The sequence below is a fragment of the Aquarana catesbeiana genome, linkage group LG08 (assembly GCF_042186555.1).
Source record: "Aquarana catesbeiana isolate 2022-GZ linkage group LG08, ASM4218655v1, whole genome shotgun sequence".
Lineage (NCBI taxonomy): Eukaryota > Metazoa > Chordata > Amphibia > Anura > Ranidae > Aquarana > Aquarana catesbeiana.
Genome location: NC_133331.1, coordinates 283,437,118 through 283,458,512, shown reverse-complemented (window position 1 = coordinate 283,458,512; position 21,395 = coordinate 283,437,118). Strand labels below are relative to the sequence as shown.

General features: G+C 40.8%; 1 long non-coding RNA gene across 1 annotated transcript; it reads left to right on the top strand.

The window, feature by feature from the left end:
* Nucleotides 1-2,504: 2,504 nt before the first annotated feature.
* Nucleotides 2,505-16,323, top strand: LOC141104668 (uncharacterized). The gene is made up of 2 exons (XR_012235494.1): nucleotides 2,505-2,645; nucleotides 16,109-16,323. It is a non-coding gene; the product is annotated as an uncharacterized lncRNA (long non-coding RNA).
* The last annotated feature ends 5,072 nt before the right edge of the window (nucleotides 16,324-21,395 follow it).

Below are 21,395 nucleotides of genomic sequence, written 5' to 3'. Positions count from 1 at the left end.
GCAGGACAAGTCGCACAAGTGTGAAAGGGGCCTTAAGGTGAAAAACCTTCTGTTCAGCTTCCCCAAGAGCCCCCCATCCCCCATTTTCTTACCTGAGCCCATCCATTCCAGCGATGTCCATGAGCCCAGCAGCTCCAGCTGCTGTCTCTTTCCTCGTTGGATAGATTGATAGCTGTCAATCAAATCCAATGACAAGGGAGTGGGGGCGGGGCCGAATCCTGCTGTCTGTGTCAATGGATGCAGCAGCAGGACTCAGGTGCCCCCATAGAAAGTGGCTCTCAGTAGGGGCACCCCATAAAGGGGAGGATCAGGGCTGCTCTGTGCAAAACCCTTGCACAGAGCAGGTAAGTATAACATGTTTTTTGTTTTTTTTTGTTTTTATTCAAATCTTTACAACAGGGGTAGGAAACATCGGCCCTCCAGCTGTGGTGAAACTACAAATCCCATCATGCCTCTGCCTCTAGGAGTCATGCCTGTGATTGTAAGGGTCTTGCAATGTCTCATGGGACTTGTTTCAAAACAGCTGGAGATAGGAAAAATACCCCCAAAATGGGACTTTGACAGACCACCAACTCTATGATAAAAAATATCTTTTAATGATATAGAATAAAAAGACGTGTATCGTCTACACATTACATAAATACATGAAATACATCAAATGAAAAACAGGACAAAAAATGCACAAATACAGATCATCATATGTACTCTTCAAGGGGTAGTGTACCCTGAAACCTGACGCGTTTCCAGTATTCTGATACCTTCATCAGGAGCAGAGAGTTGGGTATATTTAAATATGTTTTAGTTCCAATGGAACAATTCCATGTTCAAGGAGCACCAAAGGCAATTAAATCCAACAAAATGTTAGATGATGATCTGCAGCATCAGTAAGTATTAATCGGAGGTGCATAGGACGGACTGTCATTGAAGCCTAGCGTATTGGCTAAGTAATGGGCAGATAATATCCAAGCATCCCTGGATGGATGTATCCTGTAGATGTCCGGGTCCGGTGTATGGCGTGCTACCTATGTATCAGTGCCACTTTTCTTTTTTTTTTCTAAACAGCTGGAGGGCCGCAGTTGCCTACCCCTGCTTTACAATCACTTTAAAGGATCACAACTGTACACAGATCTAAAAGTACCAATTATGATGATTTGTTCTGTTTTAAACTTAGGGCCAGTTCACACCAGATGCAGTTCCGTGCGCTTTTTTCTGCACTAAAAATGCATGCACAGTGTTTTCCATGTATTCCAATGGCTCTTGTTCACACCATGCAGTCAGTTCCCGGTCGGTTTCTGATGCAGGAACTGACTGGACACTGACCAGAAACTGACTGCATGGTGTGAACTAGAGCCATTGGAATACATGGAAAACACTGTGCATGCATTTTGTGCGGGAAAAAAAACTCACAGAACTGCATCTGGTGCTCTGCAGGAAACATATCTAAAACACACTGCAGTCTTTAATGCTCAGTTTACAGCTTTTTAATGTCAACAGTTTGGAGAGAAATACAAGATTTGGGACCTTGTTGCTGGTTTATAGCTTCTCTGTTGAAATGAAAACCCCCAACCATTTCTTGGGGGGGTTCAGTCTGACAGTCCCTTTAAGCAGCTCAGCAGATTGTTTCTTCCTGAAGCTTGTTGCTCTTCAACTTGCAATGATGGAAAGCACAGGGAGAGAGGAGAGAAGAAAGGATTTGTTGCTACTGCAGCCTGGACTGTGCCTGTCCCTAGCAGTTGGGCTAGTAAGGATTGTTTTTGGCCAACAAGGCTGATTGATTTAAGCCTCACTCACAGGACCCAACAGATGGGAGATACAATCATACAAGGCTTCTGGAGACCGAGGAAGAAAGGGCTTGAGACAGCTGTATGTGTGTGCTGCTGTAAGCCTGTGGAGACAGGGATCTGGACTGACAAACAGAATTTTTCACAGCACATTTACCAGCTAGCCAGCAAAAAAAAAAACTAAACTATTGTACTGTCTAACAATTTGCATTAAAACAGGTTTTAGTTACAAAATTCCAGAAGCCCAGCACAGCACAATAGCAGCTGAGTGTGTCCAATAAGTTATTATTAATTCTATTATAATTATTTAGGAAAGATGTTGAACGAGGCTGACAGAAGTCTGAATGATGTCCTGAGCACCACCATTGCTGGGGGCACAATTGGGGGCACAATTGGGGGCACAATTTTTTACCCAGAGACAACCTACTGAAAGCAGGATCTGTCCCTGGACACTGGGGATGTCTGCTCTCTCTATTTTAGACAAAACTGACCAAACACTTAAACAGAAGTAAATAACTGCCCTGAATGGCTCCATGCTATATAAAACAATACAAAGATTTGGGCTGGAATTCCACATAAACTTATTATATATTAAAACTCAATAGCAGATCAGGAGATATTTGGGATGCTTAGTGGGTGATAATATTTTTCCCACATGAAGTAGGTAAATATTTTAATAAATACTTTAGATATCAGGTATGTGTTCCTAAGAAAAATGTGACGTTTAAGACAAACTTTATTTAAAATTTCTGTGTACTCAACTTGTTTTTCTTTGATTATATAAGCCAACCCCGTTCTTTGTAGTATAGACATTCACTGAAGTGTTCCAGCTGTCTACATTCTCAGCACCAACTGAACTATCCGGTAAGTAGATGCTGGATAATTATTTTATTATTAACTACATCAATATCGGGCACTTCCGCTTCTTCCTGCCCAGGACAATTTTCAGCTTTCAGCGCTGTCACACTTTGAATGACAATTGCGCGGTCATGAAACACTGTGCCCAAACTACATTTTTATCATTTCCTTCCAACAAATACAGCTTTCTTTTGGTGGTATTTGATCACCACTGGGGTTTTCTTTTTTTTTGCTAAACAAACTTAAAAAGACCAACATTTTTGAAAAAAAAAAAAAAACTGATGGGCAATGATAAGCAGCACTAATACATAGCTCCCAACTGTCCCTGATTTGGAGCAATGTCCCTCTTTCCCTCATTCCTCCTCATTTGTCCCTTATTTTGATCTGATCTACATAGATGTATATAAAATGAACTTTGTATCTATCACAAAGTGTTTCCCAGTGCTACACCTGTCACCCGATTTCTAAATTGCTGCATTTGTAAAATCCAGAAGCCAATATAAAGGAAATTTAATGGTAAAAAAGCCCTTGTGGGTTTAACCAATCTTGTTTTTCTTGTATAATTCTCCTTTAAGGGGGCGTAGTAGGGGGTGTGTCCTATGCCTGCATACTTTTGCTGATAGGTGTCCCTCATTCCCATCCCAAAAAGTTGGGAGGTATGCCAATAGGTGGCACTGATGGGCACTGAGAGATGGCACTGGATAAGCAGCACTGACAGGCATTGCTGATGGGGCACTGATTGGCACTTTTATGGGCACTGATTGACACATTTATGGGCACTGACAGGTTACATAGTTAGAGGAAACAAAGTGATTTTGTGCACAACAATAATAAAGTGATAGTGGAGTGGTACTACAGTGTAAAAAAATATTATACAAGTGATTAGATTAGATTTTAATTAGAATTAGATTTTGCAGCACTACATCTAGTTGTTTTTATTTTTTAGTAGCGCAGAGGTCCTCACATTTTTCATCTTTAGGTTACATAGTTAGTAAGGTTGAATAAAGACACCAGTCCATCCCATTCAACCTGAGAGAGTGTGGGTGCGTGTCTACAATTATCCCTATTTTTTATTTAAGGTACCCATATAGTGCTGTCAATTTACACAGGGCGCTCCACACGTACATTGCACACTCACATTGGTCCCTACCCTCAAAGAGCCCACAATCCAAGATCCCCAACTCACATTCATATACTAGGGCCAATTGTGGACAGAAGCCAATTAACCTACCAGCATGTCTTTGGAGTGTGGGAGGAAACCGGAGTACCCGGAGGGAACCCACGCAGGCACAGGGAGAACATGCAAAGTGACCCTTTTTACTGCTAGGTAAGAGTGCTACCCACTACACCACTGTGCCACCTGTGAAGGTGTTCTTTATGGGTAACAGGCTGGCAGCTGATGGGCAGTGATTGGCAGCTGATGGGTACCTCTGATGGGGGCTGCACTGATAATCAATGTGCTGATTATCAGCGTAGACCCTCCTCTGACAGGGAGAGCCGCCGATAAAAGCTTTCAAAAAATGTTCAAAAAAATATACTAGGAAGAAAGAGAGTATTGAGTATGAGGGGGAACCCAAGATTAAGGCTGATATAATAAAATAGTTTAAAATCAGGATCAAGGTAATATGGTCACAAATGAAATAAAAATTAAAATTAAATTAATACAAAAATAAAAATAAAATTAGAATAATAAAAATCAAAATCAAAATAAAAATCAAAATAAAATAAAAATAAAATAAAAAATGAATGAAAATAAAATAAAAATAAAAAATATAAAAAAAAAAAAATAAATAAATAAATAAAGTGAAAATAAACATAAAAATAAAATAAAATAAAAATGAAAATAAAAATAAAAATAAAATACAATAAAAAATAAAAAAAAAATAATCAAATTAAAAATAAAATGAAAGTGACATGAATTTGCGAAATAGTTGTTATGATCCCAGAGGATCCAAAATAGGTATGCAAGGACTTATCTGGCTAAATACTGCTCAATTACCTTATCATCTAGGGAGGAGAATATACCTCTAAAAATTTGTTAAAAAACAATTTAGATCTAAATCAATGTTCATTCCTATGGGTTGGAGAGTGTCTAATTGAAAAATCCATTTCGTTTTGGGAGATCTTATTTTTCTTATTTTCCCCTCTCCAATGGCCTTTGATTTTGTCTATGCCATAGAAAATCATACATGTTGGATCCATATTATGATGGTCCCTGAAATGTCTGGGCCTTAGGTGTTGGTGGTACCAGAACACTGTAACCCCTTACAGTTACACTTGTTGGGCGCAGGAACGGGCCCTGCTGTGAAATAATATATCAAGAATTGTAAAACCGTTCTTGGTATTATTTATATGTTCCCAGATCCTTACATGTAGTTCTCTTGTGGTTCTACCCACATATTGTTTATGGCAGGGGCACTCTAACACGTAGGTTACATGTGTACTGTTACATGTAATAAACTCTCTTATATTGTATTTAGTTCCATTTGCCATAGAGGTGAATTCCGTTTTTTTCTTGCTGTTTTTTTTGCTAGTCCTACATGGAAGACATTTTCCACATTTGAAGAAGCCCTTAAGCTGGCTTGATATTTTTATTTGCTTTGGTGGATCCAGGGCATTATGTACCAATCTGTTTCTAAGGTTTCCACATTTGAAGAAGCTCATATACTCACCTGGTTTTCTTTGCTTATCAGCACATATCTGAAGACATGTAGTAAATATGTTAATGCACCTTTATGCACATTCATGTATTAGTGCACATTCACGATTTAACAATTTTTTAATTTTATTGAATTTACTTTGTATACACCAGTAGTCCTTTGGGTTACTAAGGAGAGGTGCACAATAGAACAGCGCTAACATCTACTTTCCTTCTTTTTTCAAACTTTTATTAACTCCAATTCCTAAATATCTTATCTTTATTAGGAAATAATACAGTAGAAAGCTAGCATTCATAAGATATATTACGTATAATGATTATTTATTTACACATAATCCCAAAAGCCTCATGCACCTTCTCTCCAAACCTGGGAACAAATTAAATCACAGAGACCATTATCTGGGGACTCTTCTCATTCATACAAGAAAAACCTTCTAGAAACCATTAGTATAGTTAGTAAATAAATAAAAAAAATATTTTCAATCTAACATCCTTTGCAATTTTTTTACAATAACCAACATCCTTTAGCAATGATTGAGTGAGGACTAGCGTGGATAGTACAGGTGATGCAACAAGCATCCCCATTCAAGATAGACATCCTTGGAAACCATAAACAATGGAGATTTGAACTTTGGTTCTTGTGAATCACCTCCAATGACATCTACGAACCTGCTGTGCTCTTCCTTTTTCTACTTTCCATGAGAAACCAGAACAAGTAAGGTCTGGAAAGCATCAAGCAAAGCCATATAATTAAAAAACACTTAACCTGCCCATAATGTCAGGTGTACTGGATCTTTGGTGTTGGGTTAGAGCAAACAAACATTGAAGTTTTTATTGTATTGGAATAGGGATGAGCGGACCCCCCCCCCATGTTCAGGGTCAGGGTTCAGTTTGCAGCAGAACATGCAAACAGGCAAAACATTTGTTCGAACACGCAAACACCGTTTAAGTCTATGGGACACGAACATGACAAATCACAAGTGCTAATTTTAAAGGCTTATATGCAAGTTATTGTCATAAAAAGTGTTTGGGGACCTGGGTCCTGCCCCAGGGGACAAGAATCAATACAAAAAAAAAGTTGTAAAAACGGACGTTTTTTCGGAGCAGTGATTTTTTTAATAATGCTTAAAGTGAAACAATAAAAATGAAATAATCCTTTAAATATCATGCCTGGTGGGTGTCCTTAGTATGCCTGTAAAGTAGCGCAACTTTCCTATGTTTATAACAGTGCCACAACAAAATTACATTTCTAAAGGAAAAAATATGTCATTCAAAACTACTCGTGGCTGTAATGTATTGTCGGATCCTGGCAATATAGATAAAAAATCCCAAAAATCCTCCAAAAAAATGGTGTGGATGTCCCCCCCCCCCCCCCAATCCATACCAGGCCTTTCAGGTCTGGAATGGATATTAAGGGGAACCCTGCACTCAAGTAAAAAAAAAATGGCGTGGGGGGTCCCCCAGGCACTATATACTCTGAAGAGCAATATATATACTATATGGCATGCCCTATATACTCTGCAGAAAATTGAGCCTTAGGTGTTGGTGGCACCAGAACAGTTATGCCTATGCCCTCACAGTTACACTTGTTGGGCATAGGAATGGGCCCTGCTGAGAAATATTATATCAAGAATTGTAAGTACATGCATATGTTAAACAGGGGCAGAAAAATTGGGCCTTGGGTGGTGGTGGTGCCACAACACTATAACTCCTCACAGATATATATATATATATATATATATATATATATATATATATATATATATATATATATATATATATATATATATATATATACATACATATATATACACATATATATATATATATATATATATATATATATATATATATATATATATATATATATATATATATATATATATATATATATATATACATACATACATACATATATATATATACATACATACATATATATATATATACATACATATATATATATATCCTGCCTGCTTAATCTAACTCAAGCTATCTCTCTGTCCACACCAACAACACTACACACGGCCGCTATGTAAGCATGTAAGCAACCTTATATAGTGTGGGGGGCATGGACTTAGTCCCCCTCAGCCATGATTGGCCAAAGGCCCCCTGCCTTTGGCCAATTATGGCTCTCTCAGCAGAGCACGCTGTGATTGGCCAAAGCATGCAGGTCAAGTGCATGCTTTGGCCAATCATCATACAGCAATGCACTGCGATCTCGCAGTGCATTATGGGGCGTTCCGTGGCGCTCTAATTTTCCACGACCGCCCCATATGTTCAGTTCGTTTTAGAACAAACCAACACCCGATGTTCGAGTCGAACCGTGGGCTCATGCCTGTATTAGAACATCCATTTTATGTGTGCCTAACATTAGGATGCCTCATGTTATTTTCAAGTTATCTTTTCAATTGTGTCTTCTTTCCATGAATCCAAATTATCCACAGAGCTCAAAGATGTTCACCTTGAAGAAATCCCTCTTACTCCTTTTCTTTCTTGGGACCATCACCTTATCTCTTTGTGAGCAAGAGTAAGTATATATAATAGTTATTTTTTAAATAAGTATAGACTTTTAAGGCCTACTCTGGACAAACAGCTAAGCATATAGGTAAAATACATATATGAGGATTGTGGACTGTGGCCATCTCATCAATGACTTTTATTTTAAAAACACATTTATATTACTGGGACAGCAAGTGAGGGCCAATCTTTTTGACTGGGACAACAAGAAAAACCTGGAAGAGTTTCTAATCCTAGAAATACAGAAAGGAGCACCAGACCAAAACTGGATTAATAAAGTCTAAGACAATTTTGATTGCTGGTGAATAGGTCACAAAAAAAAAGAAAAAACAGACAGCATGTTTCAGGTACAACAACACTCCCCCTTCATCAGGGTTCAACATAGAATAAATCTTTGATGGACTTGGAAAAACATTGACCTCAAAGATCTATATTAGAACCGGTATTGATCTCTGCACATAGAGCAACAATGTGACAGCAGTTGCTGGGTAGCAGAGTTTCTAATTCTTCCCTGTTTAAAACAAACCAAAAGAAAAATTTGACTGTTTGTCCCCTTCTAAAGAGACCCTGAAACCTACTTAAATGATTACAGGTGAGGTTAGATGTGATGATGTGAGCATGGGAGGAGTTTGGTTAAGTGTACAGGTGTGAGGGTGGGGGTGATGGGTGCAGGAACAGTGTTCAGAGTGGATGTGCAGGCACAATAATGAAGTGGGGGGGCAGTGTTGAAAAGAGGGGAGACTCATGGCACCTTCCCATACACAGAGAGCAGCATATGGCTGGAGTACTGACCTGCCGGTCTTTGCTTAGTCCTAAAACCCAGCTCAGTACCTTTCCATCTTCTGCAGCCAATGGTTCCACAAAACATGTGCATGACAGTTATGGACTATCACCACAATGTCATTGCAATATTTCACATTTAATCAAATGATGCAAAACATTACATACGTTAGTGTGATGCAGTGCCATTCAATTAAATGTCACCATAACACACCTTGTCACTTGCACAACATTGTGTCTACTGTCTAAAAATGGTACATGGAAGTTTGTCCATTACTGCTTGTTGTACTGCTAAGCAGATCCATTGGAAGGTGCATGGGGGTGCCTTTTACAATTAATGGCACCACATTAAGGAGAAGAGCCATGGCAGCAGTTCCCATTCAGACCCCTGTAGCCAACATTGCAACTGTTCCTCAAACAAACTCCTGCAGGTAACAGTGGCTACGGCTACACCAACATCTCAGCACCGCCCATCTCTTTCTGGCAGCAACTGACAGACCAGGCGTATAAAGGATGACAGCGGAGAGTCCCAAGTCAACCTGACCTACAGTACAGGAAACAAAGGCACAGTCTTACGTGTTCCCTTATTAAAGGGCAATTTTTTTTCTTGTTCCATGTGTAGATTGATATTTTCAAACAACCAGTGTTACAAAATTACACTATTTGAGAGTACAAAGGTCATTTACATTATTGATGTGATATTAGAATCCATAAATTTGGGTATGATGGGTCTCATACAATAATACAGATGGAGACAAATAATCCTAACACTGTACAAGGGCAGAGTGGAGTCACCAATATGAGAGATTTACTTTGAATGTCTTGGGAGATGCCCAACATCTTTAAAGGGCCAAGGTGTGGTAAAGGCAAGAGTATGGCAGAGAATGTGTAACAATGAAGGGTAAGGGAGGAACGGAGAAGGACAAAGAGGGGGAGGGCAATCAGGGGTGGGAGGAAGGTGGGAAGGAGAACAGGATAAATATATACCAATGGTGCACCACCATTCAGGGGATCAAAAGGTCCAGCTAAAATCCCACCAGAAGATAACATGAGGTCCAGGGATATGGCAAATATTTGTTCATTGTATCAGTCAGTCTGGCTTCTATTTTTTTTCATGCAGCACAAAGTTGATTCTTGACTTGGTTTTGGCCAAAGAAAAAGTGGATTATTTTCTAAGCTTTAGCAATTGTTTGGTTGCTGTAAAAACATGAAAAAGTAATTTGAACTAGAGGGAAAAAATGCCCCCTTGGGACTTTAACGCAGTTTAAAACATTTATTGATATAGAAAAGAGATATACTTTATTGTCCAAAAATTCTAAAATTGTCATGTGAATATTAAAATCCTACATAATAGCTCTGACTAAGCCACATGATTCCCATATTGGAATAATATATCCATCCAAAAATATATGATATGAATCATAAAAAATTCATATAACAGCCCCTGTTATATTTATTTATTGTGTATGCATTTTTTATGATTGATAGTATATATTTTTGGATAGGTGTATTTTTCCAATATGGGGGATCATGTTTATTAGACATGTGCATTCGTTTTCGTCCGAGTGCATTTTCGTCAGAATTTCGGGTATTTTCGTTATCGTTTTAATAAACGATAACGAACGTGCAGAATCCGAAAACCGAAAGATCCGACATAAACAAATGCTTTATTTTCGTTTTCATTGCAAAAACAGTTCGATATATATAGGAGATTCGACATGACGCTGACAATAACAATCTTTGTCCATCGAACCTGTGGTCGAATGTGCCTAACCTTAACTCTATTAGTCCAAGATTATTCTACATAGAGAGAAAAGATTTGACATAGAGAGAAAAGATTTGACATTATAGAGACAATAGAAAAAAAGGTTGACTGTACCTAACCTAACTCTATTAGTCCAAGATTATTCGACATAGAGAGAAAAGATTTGACATAAAGATCTGACAAAGCAGACGCCGCGAGTGGACATTTATGGTCAAATGCTCCGCCCATAGGCTATAGAAGAATTCTAATGTTGGTTGGCTAGTAATAATAATTAATATATATAATTATTACTAGTGTCATACAACATTAGAATTCTACTATAGCTTGTAGGCGGAACATTCGACTGGAAATGTATGATTGCGGCGTCGTACAGTTTAGCTGCTCTGTCGAATCTTCTTAGAACATTTGACAGACACCATTAGCCTTCAATGACAGATTCGACCTTAATTATTTCTGATTTTCGGACAAATGCATTTTTTAATGAAACAAAATAAATAAAAACAAATTTCGGGAGTAACTAAATACATTTATTTTTCGGATGAAAACAAAATTCCGAAACAAAATATTTCAGTGTGCACATGTCTAATGTTTATGGCTTAGTCAGAGCTATTTTGTAGGATTTTAATATTCACATGATGATTTTGAAAATTAAAATCTTCTAAAAAAATTCTACCATTGTATGGCCTGCTTAAAAGGATACATTTAGAGGGGATTTCAAGATATCCTTAACCTTACTCAGTTAGGAACGTTTTTCCACATGTGGTGGACTTGCCCAATAGCATGGCACTTCGGGGAACGAACTATTTCAGATGATCTCAGAACTGATGGTCTCTGTGGTCCCTTTCTTAGCTCAATATGCACTCCTGAACCTCAAACCTCCAGGCTTTTCCAAGATTAAATTCAAATTACTTGATAAAGGCAATAGGAGTATTGACAGCTCATCTCCAAATAGCATAACGTAGAAGGAAAAAATGCCCCCTCTGGACTTTAACACAGTTCAAAATATACTACACTATACTACAACATTTATTGATGTAGAAAAAATATATACTTTATTGTACAAAAAAATCTAAAATCATCATGTGAATATTAGAATCCTATATAATAACTCTTAGAATAATATATCCATTTAAAAATATATAACATTAATCATAAAAAGTGCATACATAATAGAGGCTGTTCTATGTATTGTTTTATGATTGATATTATACATTTTTGGATGGATATAATAATCCAATATGGGGATGTTTATGGCTTAGTCAGAGCTATTACTGTATATACGATTTTATTATTAACATGATGATTTTTAAATTTTTTTGTACAATAAAGTATATATCGTTTCTATATCAATAAATGTGTTAAATATTTTGAACTGTGTTAAAGTCCCGAGGGGGCATTTTTTCTTTCTACTTTATGCTATTTGGAGACGAGCCGTCAATACTCTTATTGCCTTTATCAAGTGATTGGAATTTGATCTTGGAAAGGCCTGGAGGTTTGAAGTTTAGGAGAGCTAAGAAGGGGACCACAGAGATCATTAGTTCTGAGATCATCTGAAATATTTCCTCCCAGAAGTGCCATACTATTGAGCAAGTCCACCATATGTGGAGAAAAGTTCCTAATTGAGTAAGGATAAGGTTATCTTGAAATCCCCTCTACATGTATCCTATTAAGCCGGCCATACACTGGTAGAATTTTGTCAGAAGATTTTTAATTTTTAGAAGTTTCGTTTGATTTGCTAATGGCTAGTGGGTTCAAACTGATGAATGTTTTTGGCCATAATGGTGAGAAAATTTACTGAAACAGGATGGAAAATTTTGGTTGAGTGAGTGAAATTCTAACCATGAATGTGATTTTTGTTTGGAAAAAATTGCTAACATTGTAAAGAGCAAGTGCTAAAGCACAAAAAAACACATTTTAATATACCCGAGATTCCGTCCAAGTAGTAGGTCTGGAGGTCTAAAAAAAAAAAAGTTGACTCAACAATGGCAAGATTGAATGTCCTGATGAATGATTTCACTTTCAATCTCTTATTCATTTTCAAATAGAAAAATACAACTGGAACAATAATCCAAATGGAATACAGTACATACAAAATACAGAATATAAGTCCTCCAACATCAATTACAAGCTTATATAAAAACATTCTATAAAGATCAAGAATGACCGAGGTGCCTGCTGGGTGAACAGAGATGCTATTAATTATCTCCCGTCACCTTCATAGTCAGTGTAACAGAACCTGTTGGTGGTGTTCGGAGCTCCAATCAGTCCGAGACCCATCAAGCATCCCAGCAATACCACATAAACCTAAGGAAAACAAAACATTGTATGTGATGTGATGTGGTTGGTTAAGACTGTCTTGCTTTATCTGGATAATTTAAGATCTACAGGCATACCCCACTTTTAAGTACACAATGGTGTTTTTTTTCTAAAGCTGGAAAGTACAAAATAAGGCTCACTTCTGCATAGAAACCAATGAGCTTCTAACCCCAGATTGTTCAATTAAGCTTTGGTTATAAAACCTGGAAGCTCATCATAGGCGTGCGCACGGGGTGTGCCGAGTGTGCCTGGGCACACCCTAATCACCCATGCAGTGTTTGTGTAGTCCCATGCCGGCTGTCTCCTGAGATCTGCCTGGGCTGCTGTGAAATGCTGCATCCATATCCAAGCAATGTGTAGCCCGCGCTGAGACAGTATCACATTGAGCACTGCAGATATTGGGGCTTGTACGATCCGCTCAGTGTGCGACACTGTCATGTATTGTAACTGCATGCAGGGAGAGAGAGGAGCTGTCAGAATTCAGCAGGGATGTCCGGGTTGGGCGGGACTGAGCAGCTATCGAACACCAGCCAATAGGATGGGGTTTGGGTGGGCCACTAAGTGCTTGTGGCTCCCCCCTTTCTTAAGCAGCCCGATAATTGGCTGGTGTTCAATAGCTGCTCAGACCCGCCCACCCCCGACATCACCGCTGGATTCTGACAGCTCCTCTCTCTCCCTGCCTGCAGTTACAATACATGACAGTGTCAAACACTGAGTGGATCTTATAAACCCCAATATCTGCTCAATGTAATCTCCTCTGTCAGTGCTTCCAATTAGTGCCACCTGTCAGTGCCAATCAGTGCCAGTGCCGCTCGTCAGTGCCAGTCAGTGACAATCAGCGTCACCTGTCAGTGCCAATCAGTGCATCCAATCAGTGCCACCTGTCAGTGCTACCTGTCAGTACCAGTCAGTGACAATAAGTGCCACTTGTCAGTGCCAATCAATGCCGCCTTTTAGTGCCAACCAATGCCACCCATCCGTCCCATCAGTGCTGCCCTTCAGTCAGTGCCACCTGTCAGTGCCAATCAGTGTCACATGTCAGTGCCAGTCAGTGACAATCAGTGCCACCTGTCAGTGCCAAACAGTGCCTCCTATAAGTGCCAATCAGTGCCAATCAGTGCTTCCAATCAGTGCCACCTGTCAGTACCCATCAGTGCTGCCAATCAGTGCTTCCAATCAGTGCCACCTGTCAGTGCCCATCAGTGCCCATCAGCACTGCCTATCAGTGCCAATCAGTGCTGCCAATCAGTGCTCATAAGTGCTGCCTATCAATGCCCATCAGTGCCACCTATCAGTGCTCATCGGTGTTGACTATAAGTGCTGCCTTTCAGTGCCCATCAATGCTTCCAATTAATGCCCATCAGTGCTGCCAATCAGTGCCACCAAATGCTGCCAATCAGTGCAGCCTATCAGTGCCATTAGTGCTGCCAATCAGTACCACCTATCAATGCCAATCAGGGCCCATCAGTGCTGCCTATCAGTGCCACCCAACAGTGCTGCCAATCAGTGCTTTCTATTAGTGCCAATCAGTGCCACCTATCAGTGTCAATCATTGCTGCCTATCAGTGCCACCAAACAGTGCCTATTAGTGCCCATCAGTGTGACCAATCAGTGCCACCTATCAGTGGCCATCAGTGCCGCCTATCAGTGCTGCCAATCAGTGCCGCCTATCAGTGCCAATTAGTGCTGCCTGTCAGTGTCTATCAGTGCACTGCGTGCCGGGATGGGGAGATTAACTCAGCAGCCAGGCTAATTGTCCATGGAGGGCTGGTCTGGTTGGGCAAACTGAAATCTGTTGATGTTTATTAATGGCACATGCCAATCTTTAGTATAATAGGTAATCACCTCACTACTATATACAATTAACTACTGGAGGGAAAATAAAAAAGTGTCAGTAAAATGCTTGCCGCTAAGCACTGTTATGTGTTCCCACACCAAAAAAAAAGGTGCAGCGCTAACTTACTAATCAATAACTTAACAGTAATGGAGGAACCCTCTAATGTATGGAAATCTCAATAAACTTCAATATTACCACAATACTGGTCTCTGATACACAACTTCACATATGATACACATCAAACTGAATTTAAGACATACTGTATAAAATTAAACTTAGCAGGGATTGTGGAAACCCCTCCTATAGATATTTGCTATACAGATTCACTTCAAGTGCAACAACTTTTTAGTTGGGAGGTTCACACCATTATAGCACTTTGGAATTTTTATTTTTTAGATTGTTGCACTTAATTTGCTATGTTTTAGTTACTATTATATAATGTGCATTTTTGCACTTGAAGGTCATTTTCCACCGCCGTTGCTCATCCATGTCTTTATGGATCTTGCTTTGTGCACTGGTGCGCAGTCATGTTGGAACAGGAAGGGGTCATCCCCAAACTGTTACCACAACGTTGGGAGCATGAAATTGTCCAAAATGTCTTGGTATGCTGATGCCTTAAGAGTTCCCTTTACTGGAACTAAGGGGCCAAGCCCAACCCCTGAAAAACAACCCCACACCATAATTCCCCCCTCCATCAATTTATTTGGACTACTGCACAAACCAAGGTCCATAAAGATATTGATGTGCGAGTTTGGGGTGGAGGAACCTGACTGGCCTGCACAGAGTCCTGACCTCAACTCCATAGAACACCTTTAGAATGACTGTGAGCCAGGCCTTCTCATCCAACATCAGTGCCTGACCTCACAAATGCTCTTCTGGAAGAATGGTCAAACATGCTCATAGACACACTCCTAAACCTTGAGGACAGCCTTCCCAGAAGATTTGAAGTTGTTCTAGTTGCAAAGGGTGGGCCAACTCAATATTGAACCCTAAGGACTAAGACTGGAATGCCATTAAAGTTCATGTGCATGTAAAGGCAGGCATCCCAATACTTTTGACAATATAGTGTGTGTGTATGTGTATATATATACAGATGTGTGTTTGAGCTTTGAAATAGACTGGGCACGCCTATGAAGCTTATTGGTTTCTAAGCAGAAGTGAGCCTGATTTTGCACTTTCCAGCTTTAGTAAATAAACACCATTGCGTACTTAAAGGTGGGGTATGCCTGTATACACTGAAGTAGAGGGGGGGCCATGTCTGAACCAATGAAAAAGCAAATAACTGTTGGGACTGGTGAATGATTTTACTGAATTTCCACATGAATGAAATTATAGTGGTGCATGGCCAGATTTAGCTATGTCCACTTACTGATGGGAAAGTGCTGTGCCATAGCGAAAAACACATCTGAATGATTCTGCTGGCTATTCAATAAGGGATTCAAGTTTTGTGTAGTATTCCTTTAGCATGTTAATGTGGTCATAGAATAATAGTCAATGTGGCCTAAAAATACACATTTTTGGTCCCAGTGAAATACAGTTTTTGTGTAATAATCAATGTTGTTTTATGTAACAATAACTATGTCTTCTCACAGGAGAGGTGCTGATGAAGACAATGGAGGAGAAATGACAGAGGAAGAAGTAAAAAGAGGTGTCTTCTTGGATACGCTTAAGGGTTTAGCCGGGAAAATGCTGGAGAGTCTAAAATGTAAAATTGCTGGATGCAAACCCTGAATTGGAAGTCCCCTGATGTGGAATATCATTTAGCTATGAAAATGCTAAATGTCTAATAAAAATATATATAAATATATATCACATGCACTGTGTTTTCTTTTCTTTTTATTTCTTTTTATTTTTTTATATGATGAACCTATTTTAATTGGGGAAAATATAGTTCTTAGCGTCCTTTCAAGGCTATGTAATCACTTATCAACTTTCAGTTGGATCCATCAGCCCCACTGATCCAGATAGATGCTTCACTTTATCTAATCAATAAAAAATCATACAGAATATATCAGCCAATGCTTACTATCAGGTCAGGTTTACACCAGTACAGTGCAGTCTAGCATGTTGGTTCCATGTATTTTTTTTACATGTTCCCATGCATTGCTTGTAGGGCAGCCCTTTCATTTCAATGAATTTCCATACCTGTGAGAAACACTTCATATCCTTTTTATTCACAACTGGGAAATGCTTACAGGTACTTGATTCTGTACCATGCACACAATGGTTTCTATGCACTTCCTTCACAGGTTGGACAATGTTTTTCCTAAGTTGGCAGGTTGGGTATTATGCCCGCACAAGTTGGGGACAGGGCAGGGAGGGGAATTGTATTTTCTATTGGTTAGAAACATGTAGGTACACTGTACAGATCGGAGACAAATGGTACAGTAAACTAAATAGAATATTACTGAGTGTTCTTCCTCTACACTTTTCATGCATAGATATAAGCTGTGGTATTGACGCAGAGAACCCTGGAGCCTCATAATTTTTCTTGCATGATCTATGGCCTCTTTGAAACCCTTCACCTGGAATGTTCGAGGCATGAACAATAAAATTAAGAGATCAGTTATATTCTCCCTCCTTAACCACTTGCCTACAGGGCACTTCCACCCCCTTCCCGCCCAGGCCATTTTTCAGCTTCCAGCAATGTTGCACTTTGAATGACAATTGCGCGGTCATGCTACACTGTACCCAAACACATTTTTTATCATTTTCTTCACAAAAATAGAGCTTTCTTTTGGTGGTATTTAATCACTGCTGTTTTTTTTTTTTTTTTACAAAAAAAAGACCAAACATTTTGAAAAAAAAAATGTTTTTTTACTTTTTTTCTGTCAGTAAATTTTATAACTAAGTTATTTTATCAGTTCACTGATGTGTACTGATTAGGCAGCACTGATGGGCACTGATAGGCTGAACTGGTGGGCATTGATGAGGTGGCACTTATGGGCACTTATTAGGTGGCACTGATGAGGAGGCACTAATATCCCACACTTATGGGCACTGATAGGTGGCACTGATATGCGGCACTGATGAGCACTGATAGGCGGCACTGATGGGCACTGTTAGGTGGCACTTATGGGCACTAATAGTTGGCACTGGTGGGCACTGATAGGCGGCATGGGTGGGCACTGATAGGCGGCATGGATAGGAGGTACTGATGGGCAAGGATGGGCATTGATGAGAGGCACTGATGAGGCAGCATGGATAGGCAGTACTGATGGGCACTGATGGGCATTGGTGGGTGGCACTGATGGGCTGGGCGACACTGATAGGCATTACTGATGGGCATTGATTGACAGCAGTGATGGGTATTGATGGGCAGCACTGATAGGCAGCACTGACTGGTATCGCTAATGGGCACTGATTGCTGCATCTGATGGGCACTGATAGCTGGCATTGATGGGCAATGGTGGGCACTGATTTGTGACAATATTTTACAATATTGTAATCAGAGCACTGATCATCAGTGACCTGATTACATTCCTAGCTGTACCCTGTGAGGAGATGCCCCTGATCGGCACTACCCATCCCTGACCATTCCAAGTATTCACCCTTTATCACCACTCTCTGAACTCGCCCTTGTAGGCGGTTTTTAATCCATGTACTCACCCTATGGTCCATGCCAACGGACCTTATTTTGTACAGTAAACATTTATGGGGAACTGTCAAATGCTTTTGCAAAATGCAGATACACTACGCCTACGGGCCTTTCTTTATCTAGATGGAAATTCACCTCTTAGAAGGTTAATAGATTGGTTTGGCAAGAATTATTCTTCATGAATCCATGCTAATGATACAGTTTTTATTACTAAAATCTTGTATATAGTCCCTTATCATCCCTTCTAAGAGTTTACATACTATTAATGTTAGGCTAACTGGTCTGTAATTCCCATAGATGTATTTTGGGCCCTTTTTAAATATTGGTGCTATATTTTCTTTTCTCCAATCTGCTGGTACCATTCCAGTCAGTAGACTGTCAGTAAAAATTAGGAACAATGGTCTGGCAATTACTTGACTGAGTTCCCTAAGTACTCTCGGGTGCAAGCCATCTGGTCCCTGTGATTTATTAATGTTAAGTTTCCCAAGTCTAATTCTAATTCTGTCCTCTGTTAGCCATGAGGGTGCTTCCTGTGATGTGTCATGAGTAGGGATGAGCCGAACACCCCCCGGTTCAGTTTGCACCAGAACTTGCGAACAGACCAAAACTTTTCACGAACATTAGAACCCCATTGAAGTCTATGGGACTCGAACGTTCAAAATCAAAAGTGCTCATTTTAAAGGCTAATTTGCATGGTATTGTCCTAAAAAGGGATTGGGGACCCGGGTCCTGCCCCAGGGCACATGTATCAATGCAAAAAAAAGTTTTAAAAGCGGCCGTTTTTTCGGGAGCAGTGATTTTAAAATAAATAAATGAATGAAATGAATAAAAGTGTAATGTTCCTTTAAATTTCATCTATAGTATGCCTGTAAAGGGGCGCATGTTTCCCGTGGTTAGAACAGTCTGACAGCAAAATGACATTTCAAAGGAAAAAAAGTTATTTAAAACTATTCGCTGCTATTAATGAATTTAAAAACTGCATGGAATTTCCCCACAGGGGAACCCCGAATCAAAAAAAAAAAAAAACTGGCGTGGGGGTCCCTCTAAATTCCATACCAGGCCCTTCAGGTCTGGTATGGATTTTAAGGGGAACCCCGCACCAAAATTAACCACTTCAATACGGGGCACTTAGACACCCTCCTGCCCAGACCAATTTTCAGCTTTCAGCGCTGTCGCAGTTTGAATGACAATTGCGCGGTCATGCTACACTGTACCCAAACTAAATTTTTATCATTTTGCTCCTACAAATACAGCTTTCTTTTGGTGGTATTTGATCACCTCTGCGGTTTTTATTTTTTGCTAAACAAATAAAAAAAGACCGAAAATTTTGTAAGACCGAAAATAAGTACGTTTTCTCTCTCACTGATGGGCACTGATAAGGTGGCACTGACAGGCACTGATACGGCGGCACCGATGAGGTGGCACCAATGAGCGGGCACTGACGGGCACTGATGATGGACACTGATATGCGGCACTGATGGACACTGGTAGGCGGCACTGATGGGTGGCACTGATATGCAGCACTGATGGGCACTGATAGGCGACACTGATGGGCACTGATGGGCACTGATGGGCACTGATACGTGGCACTGATACGTGGCACTGATGGCCACTGATACGCAGCACTGATATGCGGCACTGATAGGCATCCCTGGTGGCACTGGCAGTGGTAGGCATTGGAGTGGGCACTGATTGGCAGCTGTCTGGGCACAGATTGGTATTTCCCTGGTGGTCTAGGGGGCATACCTGGTGGTCCATGTGGTGGCCATCCTGGTGGTCCTGGGCGGTTTCCCTGGTGGTCCTGGGTAGGATCCGAGGGGGGGCTGTGCTGATAAACAATCAGCACAGACCCCCCCTGTCAGGAGAGCAGCCGATCGGCTCTCCTCTACTCACGTCTGCCAGAGGCGAGTGAGTAAAAGCCGATCACCGGCTCTTCCTATTTACATCGTGATCAGCCGTGATTGGACACGTCTGATCACGTGGTAAAGAGTCTCTGTCAGAGACTCTTTACCTAGATCAGTGTTGTGGGGTGTCAGACTGACACCCAGCAACAACGATCGCCGCGATGCGTGCCCCCGGGGGCGCGCAGCGGCTCGATATCCTGATCACGTCATATGACGTCCGGTCAGGAATATCAAACCACTTTGCTGCCGTCATTTTGTAATAGGGCGGGCGGCAAGTGGTTAAAAAAAGAAATTGACGTGGGGTCCCCTCAAAAATCCATACCAGACCCTTATCTGAGCACGCAACCTGGCAGGCCGCAGCAAAAGAGGGGGGACGAGAGAGCGCCCCCCCCCTCCTGAACCGTACCAGGCCACATGCCCTCAACATTGGGAGGGTGCTTTGGGGTAGCCCCCCAAAACACCTTGTCCCCATGTTGATGAGGACAAGGGCCTCATCCTCACAACCCTTGGCCGGTGGTTGTGGGGGTCTGCGGGCGGGGGCTTATCAGAATCTGGAAGCCCCCTTTAACAAGGGGACCCCCATATCCCGCCCCCCCTGTGGGAAATGGTAAAGGGGTACTTGTACCCCTACCATTTCACAAAAAAACTGTCAAAAATGTTAAAAATGACAAGAGACAGTTTTTGACAATTCCTTTATTTAAAGTCTTCTTTTTTCCATCTTCTATCTTCTTTCTTCTATCTTTCTTTGGTTTCTTCCTCCATCTTCTTCTTCCTCCGATCCTCTGCTTCTTTCTCCGGTGTTCTCGTCCGGCATCTCCCTCTGCGGCATCTTCTTCTCTTCATCTTCTTCTCTTCGTCTTCTTTTCTTCATCTTCTTCTCTTCATCTTCCTTTCAGGCCGCTCCGCATCCATGATTGGATGGGAGGCTCCCACTGTGTGACGCTTCTCTCTTCATCTTTTTCTCTTCATCTTTTTCTCTTCATCTTCTTCTCTTCATCTTCTTGTCTTCATCTTCTTGTCTTCATTTTCTTTTCTGGCCGCTCCGCATTTATGATGGCATGGTGGGAGGCTCCTGCTGTGTGATGCTTCTCCTCTTCTGACAGTATTTAAATAACGGGGGCGGAGCCTCCGGTGACCTCGCCCCCCTCTGATGCACGGGGACTTGACGGGGATTTCCCCATCATGTTGAATGCCACAGGGAAGTCCCCGTCAAGTCCCGTGCGTCAGAGGGGGGCGGGGTCACAGGTGGCCCCGTCACAGGTGGCCCCGCCCTCCGCTATTTAAGAACAGTCAGAAGATGAGAAGTGTCACACAGCGGGAGCCTCCCTCCATGCCATCATGGTTGCGGAGCGGCCCGAAAAGAAGATGAAGACAAGA